The 13,219-nt window shown below is 36.1% G+C and overlaps 1 protein-coding gene and 1 long non-coding RNA gene across 4 annotated transcripts in view; both read right to left on the reverse strand.

Annotated features, from left to right (window-relative positions):
• The window catches only part of igf2bp1 (insulin-like growth factor 2 mRNA binding protein 1), a 37,909-nt gene that overhangs the window by 21,003 nt on the left and 3,687 nt on the right, over positions 1 to 13,219 (reverse strand). The gene's annotated exons all lie outside the window — the stretch shown is intronic.
• Positions 4,338 to 8,219, reverse strand: LOC113046715 (uncharacterized). Of its 2 annotated transcripts, XR_003276144.1 has the most exons (4): positions 7,382 to 8,219; positions 6,767 to 6,919; positions 5,952 to 6,065; positions 4,338 to 5,567 (listed from the first exon to the last, which is right to left on the reverse strand). It is a non-coding gene; the product is annotated as an uncharacterized LOC113046715 (long non-coding RNA). The 2 variants fall into 2 exon arrangements; XR_003276143.1 differs by having other exon boundaries at positions 6,767 to 8,219.

Genomic DNA, 13,219 nt, shown 5'->3' on the forward strand with positions numbered 1-13,219 from the left:
TAAATTTAGCTACAGTCAGTGAATCATGAAGCACGCGATAAATATGGGCACTAAAATGCACATTGTCTTTCCCACCAGTTATTTAGGATGCGTCTTTTGTTGTGTGGTTATGGTTTATTCTACTTTCTCATTTACCCAACGCGCACCCGCAGGCCTACGTGAGGATGTTTACGAGAAGCAGACTCGTGAAATTTGGTTATCTCATATCATAACAAACACATCCGGAAATTCTTGTTCGGAGTGAGTAACATAGGCCTGGATACATCTCGAGCATGTGGACCAGCGTACGTTCAGCCATCTTCCGCTGACAACGCCCAATTAACACAACGAGGCCCGGTCACGTGAGCAGGCGCAGAATGTGCTAGAAAACCATAGGTAACATCCAGGAGCAGAACAAGCCTCCATGTAAGCACAGAGAGCAATGTGGCGTGTTGTAACGCTGCTATTGCAAAATGCGTAAAACAGAGAACATGCGTGTGAGAATTGCGTTAGTACATGTGACCTTACAGCAAAATAAAAAATAAATAATTAATAGGCTTAGCTGTAGGCTAAGGATGATATTTTATTTGATGGGTTCAAACTCTAATATCATCATCCCCTTTTAAAATGCATTATAATGTATTGCTGTTGCACTATCATTGCACTGTATAGTGTCTGCTGTAATGTAGGAATCAACGTGCATAATAATTACATTACAGCTACGAGTTCATCCAGCAATAAAGTACTGTATTGCGCATTAAACTCCATTTACCAGCGCCTTCATCTGAGCCTCATCGAACTAATGTGAGGATGTGAAGATTTGCCTGTAGATGACTGACTGCCTGCAGTGCAGCAGGCGCAAGCGCGCGCGCTTCTCTCGAGCACACTCCCCTTTACGCACGCCGCGCTGTGGCTTCAGCTTCTCGCAGCAGTGAGGGGGAGACCTGCCTTCATTCATAAAGTCACCGAGAGTACTACAGCGCCGTGGAAGAGGCGGTGCGCGCCGTCACTGTCCCGCCCACCGCCGAGGAGCGGAGGGGGTTGGTGGAGAAGAGGAGGTCTGCACGCTGACGAGGAAACAGGGGGTGTGGAGCGGAACTGAAACCGTCTCGTACAGAACCGAGCATCCAGGCTATATGTGGCACAATACAGTGCACCTGACTCAGCACGGGTTAATAACGATTCGGTCACGATTCGCAGCGCCCCCGGTGCGGTCCTCTTGAAGAGCACGGCTTGTAGCCCACGGATTTCCCGCGTTCTGCCGTAAAGATCAGTAAATGAATAGTTTCCATCATGTTCTGGTAATAAAGCGCGCAATAAAAGCCCGGGAATAATTTCAAATAAATTATTTCGTTCCATTCGGAACTGATCATGAATATTATTAGCTCATCTACGGCTGTAAATAATTGATTCTTTCATACTCAAAGCAGCTCATCTAGTTAGAGTTGCAATTATTATCATAAGATCAGAAGCCAGATTTTAAGCACAGTGACTCGTTGGAGAAGTCAAGTCTACAGGTCTGCAAATGTGAATGAACATGCCAGGGAAAAGTCTGATATTATCTTGTGCATACATTTGATATATATTTCGCAAGGCTAGCTCATTTTCGACCCGCATAAAGCATATTTTACATAGTTTTTGTCAAATAAATAATCATCTGTTTCATAAAGGATAGTTTAAAGTCAAATGAGCACCAATGTGTGTTGTCACATTTCAAGTAGTTTGCCTTTTGAGACAATAAAAACATTTTCCACTTTCCATCTTAACAAAACTGAAGAAACCAATAACTATCAATTACTATGCACCTAGATTTTGCAAATTTAAAGTAGTTAACTTGATTCAAATTCTCAAGCTTTTTGAACAATAATAATAAAAACAAACTATATTCTCACATTAAGACAAACTGTGTTTCTTTTAAGGCAGTTATAAGATTATTAAAATCAATAATTGTCATTTGTTCCATGACTTTTTTCCCCCAAACTTTGAATTATCAAAAAATGTACAAAACCTATATAACAACCTATATTTTCATTCACAAAACATTTATTGCTCATATATAATTGCATTGCTAGAAACTAATCTTTAAATGCCACAAGTATACTCAAGACCTCACACGTTTTGCTTTTCCTTTAAGCACATTTCACAATTTGTAAAACTAATACAAACAAGTAAACATTCAATTTAAAATATAATTTAGTCAAACAAATAAATACATTTCAGTCAAAAAATGAAGGACTCTGAAATGTTGTTGTACAGTTCTTTTTAATGCAGTTTAAAACTAAAGTCTCTGATTACTTCACTTCTCAGTATTTTTATTCAGACAGTAGTTTGAAAACAAATAATACCATTTTAAATGGAACAAAATAAGGTTTGAAAACATTATTCTACCACTTAAAAGGTATACTTTTTTAACTCAATTACTTTGTAAATACATTATTAATTGGTTCCTTTAACCTTTAATCAATAAAACCTTTGGTTAAACCTTTCTTTCAAAGCCAGTTTATTCTTTTGTTACGAAAGGACATTCTTTTTTGCAAAGTGTGACGTCAAACTCTAATGTTATTTTTTTAAGTTTTAACTCTGAAAGTAGACAACACTCTCCTCTTACCGGTCTTCATGATCTCTCCTCTGTTCCATGTCCTTAAGAAAAATGACTATTAAAAATTACACTGTCTCAGAATCTGTTTTCTTTGTTTTGTGGTTTCTTTGGAGGGAAAATAGTCTTAAGTCTATCCAAAAGGGTTCAAAATTAAGTTAAAAATGCTCAGTAGTTCGCAGAACAACCTTGTGGGTATAAAGCTACACAAAGTAACAAAATCAAAATGTGATTAATTTATTTTCATAACACTTAATACTACTGAATTAAAACTAGATAATAAAAAAAAAAATCAAATAAAAATCTAGAGACTTGAACTGCACATTTTTAAAACAAAGCTAACACCTTCTTTTTTTTTTTGCAGGAGACCTTAAATGTTTTTATTTTATTTAAATCAATTCTCCAGGTCAGCTTGATTTCACAACAGCTTTTGTACTATATTATATCGATATCTGAATGCACAGAAATGACCAGGATCATAAAGTTTACTGAAATGTTGCTCTGCAACTGTCACATCTAACTGCATGCAATCAGAAAATATAATGGATAGTAATATATTTCTATATGTGTATGTAATGTATACACTGGTGGCGGCTGTACTCCGCCTGAGAAAGCCTTCGCTCTACACTGCAAGAGGAAGGTATGACTCCATGTATGTCTGAGGGGGACGTTGCCAGCCCCTCCCCCCTTTCTATGCTTTTAAAATGCATGTGTGTGTGTGTGTGTGTGTGTGAAGGGGGATAGCATGACCATACCAGCACATGCCTGTTACGAGGCCATGTGATCTAGAGGCTCCATTTTAAGTCATTTGGACTCAGTAAGGAGGAATTGCAATGTGGAGGAAGAGAGGGAGGGGGAGGAAGAAAGAGAAAATAGCAGAAAAAGAGAAGAACAGTGTTTACTGATCTCTGTGGCCTCACAAAGGAGAAAGGGGTACAAGCCATGTACATTCTCGGTCACTTTCATGCTTCTCTAAGGCACATTTTCAGCAAAATAAAACAACTGCAAACTTCTGTTTTTGTGCAAGTTGTTATACTGCTAAAAGAACTTTAAATATATGTGGACCTCACTAATATGAAGGATCAGACTGAATCAAAATCGAAATGACTAAACTAATTCTATCGTAATGCAAACAAACATTTGAGTTGAGTTGTCACCAAAGTATTGATTAGTCTTTTCTTCCCTACATTCAAGTGTGATTTATCAGAAAGTTAAAAATTAAAGAAATTCTGTCCATCGGCTGTGGACTAGATTTTGAAATGTGAGCGCTGGACTCATCTGCAGGGTGTAAGTGGACTAAATGTCTGGACACAGCACCAGAGAAGTAGGCTAAGTAAGAAGTTTCACTGGAAAAAACAGTTATAATAAAAATAATAAAAATAGTAAAAAATAATAATAATTAAAAAAAATTGCAGGTAAAACTTTTTTTTTTTTTTAATGAAATATGTGCATGGATAAATCATGAGGTTAATAACATGCACTCTCAAAATAGATAGTGAATTTGCTTTAATTCTGACTTCAATAGTAGAGTTTTACACTTATAGCTAGCAATGGCGGGTCAGCATCCAATTAATAATTTGCTGGCACACAGCTCTCTAAAACATACATTACATACATACATTATAAAAATGCATACATTATTTATACAAGACAGAGGGGAGATGGTCACTAAAGAGAAAATTAGCTACATCTCCCCTGTTCTAATACATGTGAAACGTTCTTGTTATGATTGATACAGTACACTGTAAGAAAAAATACACCATATCTACTCAATAAAAATGAGGCAACAGATTACAAGCAATATTATTAATTAAATTTCACAAGGTTTAGTATTGAGTAAATATTAATTAAATGAGATCCTTAATAGTTATTCATTTAATATGAGTAGATTTGAATAGAAAACAGCACAGAATTAAGTATAACCCAAATAAAAATATTGAGTTGTTTTGAAAAAGATAAACTCCCTAATGTGTAAATAGTACTAATAAATATTAATTAGATTTTACATATCATAATTGAGTAATCATCATCTACATCAATCTGCACATTGATTTGAATTTAATCAATGCAATTAATTAAATCGAAATATTTCTTTCTTATGAATAATATGGCCCAGAAAGTACAGAAGTTAAATACTCAAATAAGAATTTTATTAACAATTCACTTTTGTGCTTTAGACACATTGTAGCAAATCATTGTACACTGCAACCACAGTCTCATTTCAAGCCAGAAGTTTGAAAAGGACAGAATGCTGACTTTAAACTATTTTGTAAAAACAAAAATAAATTACATAAAGAATGATGTGATGTGTCTATAAACCTGCATGCTTTCTCATCTCACATCCCACTAAATTGGGTCAATAATGATCTTAAAGGAAAATCCTCCAGAGGTGCATGTACCAAAAAAAGCAGAAAAGTGTAATTTGTACAGAGCAATAAACATTTCGTACTTTGAACTAGAAATATCACTGACATTCGTGGGATAAGAGTCCAAATCAGTGCTAACTTACAAACATAACACTTTCAGATGTGTAATTCCCAAGCTCTGTAGAAGCTAAACATTGTGTAGCAAATCATGTACACTGCAACTACTACTGTCTCTTTTTTAAAGCCAGAAGTTTGCTCAAGCATTTCAAACTTTTTCAGAACTTTGAAAAGGACAAAATGCTGACTTCAACTTAAAATTGCAATTCCCAAGCTCTGTAGAAGATGAACATTGTGTAGCACAAAAGTCTGCACTGCAATACAGTCCCATTTCAAGCCTGAAGTTTGAAGCAGCACTTCGGTAGTCTGGGATAATCAAGATTCAGCGCGTAGGTCAAGCCAAAGAGGACAATGCAAGCCCTTGCAATATCTCCAAGTCCTGTGATGACTTCCACGCCCTTAATGAGGATCCCAATGTTCTTTGGGCAGTTGCTTGTAGAAGCTCCACGCTTTGGGGTCACATTAATGGCCATTATGAGCTGTTCAAGTTCCTCCAAGTTCTCAGTGTCCTGCAACATGAAATTGTCATTGTCTTAGTATAAAACTGTCAGAAATATTTTGCAAGCATATCAAATTACTAGAAAATACATTCATTATTGTTTTCATAGCTTATGAATCTATTTTAGTAGATATTATTTTCTTGCAGGCCTTGGTGTCAAATTGTTATTTGTTGTGTTTTCTTCTCTATTTTGATGTTTTTGTACAGTGTTCATGTAGGTTACAATAAGTCAAATTTTAGACCTTAAGACCTACACGATGCATTACCAAAAAAATTTCAAATCAAAGAAATTCTGAAAAAAAAAATCATTAATTTAATTTACATGTAAAGGTCACATTTCTAGATTAATCAACAAATTGAGGAATTAAGTTAAATTTATATTAAGTTCACCTACGTTGAATTCTTTGATAAGATGTCCCCCTTGTTCTCCAAGGTATTTTTTGTAAGATACCGAGGAACAATCTCTCTGGTCCTCTCAATCGAAGAGTGCTGGGGAGGAAGTCAATCACTAAAAACAAAAAAACAAAAAACTGGATGTTTCTGTAATTTAGAAAAGTAAACACATGACATCTATCAATTCTGATCATACTTTACATGTCTGCTTTACTTAATGTATAAAGCTTCGTCAGACCATAAGGCAGAGCTTCATAATGCTTTAAAGTAGAAAATACTGTTTATGATTTCATGATAATCCATTAGCCCCTTCCACACATGCACTGCAAGCCTGAAATTACAAAGACATCACCTGAAGGAGAATGTTCGAATCTGATATTAAATGGATTTAACCCGGTCAGCTCTATAGTACAAAGTCTGTGTCATTTCTGAATTACCCCATGTGTGAATACAACAGGGAATTATCCGAAGGATTCACAGTGAGCAATTGAAGGTATTAAAAAGGGTTTCTTGGGAGTTTTTCCTCGGTCAGTGTGAGGGTCTAAGGGCAGAGGCTGTTGTCATGATGCTATGCAAAGCCCTTTGAGACAAAATGTTTGTAAACTGGGCTATACATATAAAATAACCTTGTCTCTGATCAATTTGTAAGGCAAAAAACAGCATCTTAAAGGCATGAGCTATTATTAGTTTTTCCTTTTCTAAAATAGTACAGCATCTCTGGAGGACAATTGTCTATCATTCAGTTTGATGTCCTTATTGATATAATTTGGAAATCTTATGGAACAAAGCTACTTCTAATTTAGAAAACTACTGTACCTGCAGCATTTCCTTTATGATCTCCAGTCTTCTTCCAAGTGCTCCATCGTTGGCACAAAATGGCGTCAGTAGCTTGGGAGTGTGACAGTCAAACACAGACATAAATTTCGGTACTTGAAGTACAGTAGTTGTTCTTTGAAATTCTGCATTGATCTGAAACACAAAGGCGACAAAGATATCACATCAGTTCTTAGCCTTTTAAACCTCTTTCATATAAACTGTCTAACATTCAATACTTTTTGCCACTGTCAGAGTACTGAAGTCCTCCTCCACAATATTTTCCAATTTAATCATTCTGGAATTGTAAATGAGGAAGAGTTAATGTAATTTTAAAGATTTTAATGACATTATTGAAACTTTGTGGGAGAAAAAAACGTGTTAGACTAATTATTAATCAAAGTATGAATATTTTTTTTCAATTTTTAGTGTAGGGTTTAGCTGTAAAATTATAGAGTTTGTGCCAATGTAAGATTACCACATTAAAATTAACAGATTTATGCATGAAAATAAATAAAATTGTGGCTCTTAAACATAACACTGTTAATAGACTGACTACATGTGGATTTAGCTAAGTTAACTTACAAAACAGTGAAACAAAGAGAGAAGTTAAGTTACCTGCCTCTGGAAGACGAGCTCCACACACGAGAAGTAAAGCCAACGGAACTGCGTCAAGTGCCGTCTAAAATATAAGATCCTCATCCAGCGAAAACCCCAAATATTGCGCTTTATGGAACCTTAAAATTAAACGCCATGTACTTATTTACGCAATTTCATACAAAACATACTTAGGATATAATATTAACACACAAAAGACCTAGGAACCATGATAGAGAAAAAGGTAACCCACATCCTTCAAAATAAACGTTTGACTTCGATACATAAGAATTCTTCCAAAATGTATGATGCTGTGTCAATATTATAGCGCAACAACATCACATAGCCTTCCAACAGAAGCCAACTTTGTGTTGCTGCTGAGTCTCTTTTTCTGTGATAACTCATTTTATATTGTAATATACTACTACATGCGTTTTTCTTAGTAGCCCAGTGATAACAAAATAAGTTTTCTTACCTAAGTCAACCAGTCAAATTTTGCAAGATGAGCAATGTGGAAGAAAACGAACATTCACTGTCTGTAGCCTACTCTCTTCAAATGCCTTGTAGGCCTGCTGCATTTTTAAAATAAAAAGGCTCACTTCGACAGGAAGTGCTTTTCAATTAAAATTAGCCCGATTACATTAATTTGAATTAACTCAATATTCTCTCCATTTGGGATTAGATAAATATAATGCTTACATTTTATTTAACTACAATGGGTAGATTTTATTCCAACCATTTTTATTTGAAATTTAATTAAATATTTGCCTCAAAATCAAAAACACAATTATATTGAATACATTTTAATCAAAAACATTCATTCAAATCTACATGACCACAGAATCATTTCTTACAGTGTAGTAATATGATTCTGTAGGACTCGATTCACATCTTCATTTTGCAAGATTTTTCTCCTTTTAAATTACAAACTTAAAAAAAATGTGAAAAACAAAGTGCTTTCAAAGATTCCTCTGTTTATGTTTTTCAATGTATTGGATATTAATTTAGTTTCTAAGTATTTGTAGGTGCAAGGAACAATTATATGCTCAATCAATTCACAAAAAGAGTAGAGCTATTAATAGGAGCTTGTATAATAGAAAAGTTTTTTTTATTATTTTATTTTTTTGTGTTGGAAGATGATAACATGCAGGCATCAATCATTATGAGTTACAGAAAATTGGCACAAGCCTAATTTTCACCATAGTGAACTGATAAAAATTATTTTGTGGTGAAGTAAATACAGAAATACAAATGAAATTCCTACATTAAATAATTTAGTTCAGACAAGAATTAAAAAAAGAAAAGAAAAAGTGTAAATTCAATATTAGTACTCAATTTAAGCTTGTAGAATTTAAAGTTTTAACTTATAAGTATATTTTACTTGGAATTATTTGTTATTTTTACAAAGATTGTTTAAGTAAATATCAAAGTCATGATCCCGCTGTTCCCATCATGCACTTGGGCATGAATAATTAATAAGGACATTTTTTTTCTGTTTTCGAGATGTATTTACACTGTTTAATGGTTGCTTTTGTGACATCTAGAGTTAATGTTCTGCTCAAAATGACCCATTCATACTGAACACTATTAACTGATTGTTTCTGCCATTGTGTATCATGCGCCAAGTATTCAGGTCTTGGTGTTCATTCAGTTAATAACTACAACATTGTCTCAACATATTACCTTAAAAAGAATAAGGAGCTGTGATAGTAAGTGAACCGCATGCTTTATTGACATTTTTTTTCAGTGCTATGTTGTTTGAGTAAAGTTTACAAAGAGTTCTTGAGTACTGCAGTGTAAACATAATGAAGTAGAAATGACTCATCAAACTCTAACTGGCCATGTTAAATTGACTTATTATCTAATTTTATATAACTTAGTTAAGTAGATTTTACTTAATTTCATACTTAAATTTTACTTAAAAATATGCCTGCAAAAACTTGCAAAACAAAAATGAAGTACATTTTACTTCTTGCTGTACATGGCCAGGTTTAACCCAATTCCAAAGAAATTCTACAGTAAATATTTAGGAAAGCATCCGTTTAAATATGCAATGAGAACTTGAATGAATATTAATCAGTTCAAGTCCCTTGTGTCAACATTCTGTCAACATCACATGTACTATGACCCAGGCACTCAATACATGTTCATTGGTCCATTTGGAGGGGCAAAAAAAGCAGAAAGAAAAATGTAAAGAATTTTTGGTTCAAGGGGCACCCCCGTTCACCAGTGTTTATGATGGCGACGCCTTCAGAACGGTCTGTTCACCAGAGAAATAAAGAGTCATTGGGGGGGGGGGGGGGGGGCAAACAGGGGGCCCATACTTCATAGGGGTAAACCACCATGAACTTTTTTTCCCCTTGGGAAACACCCCTAGTCTCACATCCTTCCCACACACAAACAGTAAAAAAACAGAAACACAGACCTACACGCATTTCTAGACTGTCACACTGCACTGCATTCTCTAGAAATACCCACAATGCTATCTGCACATTCAAAAGAAAACAACAAGGTTAGGTCAAAAATTTACGATTGAGTAATTCTCGTCCAGGACTACGTCAAGCAGCACATTTTTTTTGGAGAAAAAGTCAGCAGTTTTAACACAACGTAAACTTATTTTATTCGCGATTAGAGAAGTTAAATGTATGCAGTGCTTACAATTTAAATGAATATGCAAATGTTCTAGATCATTGCCAAAATGTAAGAATTTTACATTTTAGATATGCTGCAAAAAATGAATAAATCTGAATCAGGCGTGACCCTGAAACCCGTCCCACGCTGCAAAATGGCGCCAACCAATGATTGGAACTTCGAGCCAAGTCCCATCCACCTGTTCACGCTGCCTCTGCGGTTAATATATTCATCTTTGAGAGAGGATATCTGACGCCTCATGTCACACATGTGATCAATGGACAAGGAGAGAAAGAAAGAATGTTCTTAATCTCCTTTAAGATTTCCTTGACCATAGAGTTATCAACACTATTGATTTAACTCTTAACGAACAACAAAAAATTTTATTAGGAGACATCTCTCTAATAAACATACAAACACTCACTTTAATCATGTATTGTAGCCCATTTACACATTTGTGTGTGTGTGTGTGGTGTGTAAAAGCCATTGAGGATGTGAACGTGCTTGTGGTACTGAGTGCTTGTCCAAAGCTGAGGTAAAGGGACTTCGATCCTTTAAAAAAAGAAAAAGCACAGATGGTTCAAAATAGGCAAAGGGGGAGAGAAGAGGACACGTTGGTAAAGGGTTAAAATGGGAGGGGTGCTCTTAAAGGCACAACGCACACTTAACTTTCAGCATGTCTGCGTGCCATGAGCATTTTTCCCTTTGTCCCTCATCTTCCTATTTTCCTTGTCCAAAACAACGGTCATTTTGAGAGAATCGCTCTCCGTAACAGCAGAAAAAGGGAAGCCCACAAGGAAGTGCTTCCATGCATTCCGTCCTCAATCCCCACCCCCTCCTCTCCTCCTCTCCTCCTCTCCTCCCTCTTCCTGCTCAGGCAAAATCTGAGAGTAGAATGTCATATGACCAAACGGACAAGACTGCCTGCCTGCACGTTCTGCAGTCCTGCAAATTTGGGAATCAATCAGCGGTGCATGTCTCGCAGCGGAAGGAAAGACAGCCTATGCAATACACGGGGACAAAGCCAGACAGAGCTAAAGTGCAAGCTAGGAAAAGAAAAGGGAACAAATGGCACTCAGGCAAGCATGCTGCTGGGAGAGACAGAGAGGGATGAGAACGAGGATGCCTCACGTGCAGCACCGTCAACGGCTTCTGAGAAACGGCACACAGGTGTTACTGGCTCCTGATTGGTCGCACCTCCTTCTTCGTAAAAACCCCTCCCCCTGACTTCTGTAGTACTACATTCACAAGCGGAGATGGAGAAAAAAGGACAGAGAGAGGAAAAGGAGGGAGGTAGCAAGAGAGAGAGGACAGAGCAGGCAAGTGTGGCTTCAGACTGCCTGAGCATGCAAAGGCAACACACTCATTTATTTACCCGGCGAAACGCCTCGATTCAATTCAAAGCTGAAGATTTCCTTTTCTCTCTTAAATCCACTTTGCAAAGGTCTGGTGAGATGCAGCTAACTTTAAATGCATACATTTTTATTTAGGAGTTACTTAGCTGTTATTTCAGCCCTGCAGGTTTTTCCTTCAGTCAAAGCAACCAAAGCATTTGTTAGATATGGGACGTATTGTTTAGTATTTAAAACATAAAAAAAGACTATTTACAGCACTCTCTAATTGCAAAACAGCAGACAATTCATTTTTTGTTGTTCTTTAAAAATATATTTTTTATTTATTATTTGAATCACTAATGGATCTGACAGCCAACATGGGCCATGGTAAATGAAAACTCCAGCTTTTAGCAAAATTGTGCACTTGAATTAATAGTGATTTATTAATCACTATTAATTAAAATTGTGCAATTAATAGTGAACTGTCACAATAAAGAATATCCTGAGACAAAAACAGCTCAACAGGGAGAAACTACTAACAATACACACACACACACCCCTCAACAGGTCGTCCCCTTCACTATTTATTAATAAACCTGAAGTACATTTTTACTTCAGTAACATTATGTTTCCCTACTACTCACAAATACACAGGTGCAGTCAGATGATATACTAAACTGCTATTGTGGAAATAATAATTCACTTTTTTCACATTCAAGATCACGTTTCCCAAAATATTATTACTATTGCAATTTGTATTAGTATATTTAAAAACACATATTTCTAACGCATTTCTATACCCACGACACAAATATGTCTTCTACTAGAAGATGGACAAATTTACATTTTTGGGTGAACTAACCCTTTAAGTTCAAAGAATTAGCCTCTGACACAATTTGTCAATATTCATTTTATTTAGAAAGAGAGCAATAAAATGTTGCAGCAAAAACATGTTGCTTTCTGGAGCTTGATAGGTGCTTACAAGGGGAAGGGAGCACGCAGAGTAGCATCTGGAAGAAGGGGGAAGGGCTATTGTTACACTTTTAACACCCAATATTGTCATAAAGGTGTGGCTCTTCCCCTTGTTTCTAAATCTCTCCTGCCCGAAGGACTTCAAAAGTGGCCCATCATGCCATTGCAAATGGCCCCGTCACACCAATGCAACATTACATAAAGCAGGGAGAAACTCAAGGCGTGAGACATGGAGCCGCCCACACAGCTCTATGCACAAAACACTATGGCTTACTCACTACACCCTCTATGGTCTTCACTCTATTCTTTGCACACATTTAACATCAGTTTTACCAACAACTACTTTACATGCTTATTACTCCAAACAACAGAATAAAAATGCTCTTGATATCAGCTTTCGGTGGTTTTTGATGTTATGACCAGTTTTAATTATTTTTCTTTTAACAATAAGACGCATTCCTAGTTTTCCTTATGAGCATTACATAAGACAGACCAAATGTTACCAATCGTAAGGGGTGTGCACTCTGACCCTTCACCCTAAATCTTGTTACTCATCCTTCACTCACACTTCTCCAAAGCAACACAACATGAAACCTGAAGCAATTGAAGTGTGTTCATGCACCAATTAATCAGAAATATATCTATTTGAATTGGACAGTACTCACCAGCACATATATAACACAACAAAGGGTCAAATCAACCTATATGCTGACCTGGGAGTGTACACTGCTCTTTAAAGTATTGCACCACAAAGACTTTTATCAAAATGGCGACGAGTAACAGGTCCACCCTAATTAACATTTCTGATGCATTTTCCACAACTCTTGGTTGTGTTTTGAGTGTGTCCGCGTGCGTGCGTTCGTTCTCGTTCCTTGGAATTTTCAACTCAAAAGAACCACACAACGTCTATACGACTATACGA

The sequence above is a fragment of the Carassius auratus genome, chromosome 28 (genome assembly GCF_003368295.1).
Source record: "Carassius auratus strain Wakin chromosome 28, ASM336829v1, whole genome shotgun sequence".
In the NCBI taxonomy this organism is placed as follows: Eukaryota; Metazoa; Chordata; class Actinopteri; order Cypriniformes; family Cyprinidae; genus Carassius; species Carassius auratus.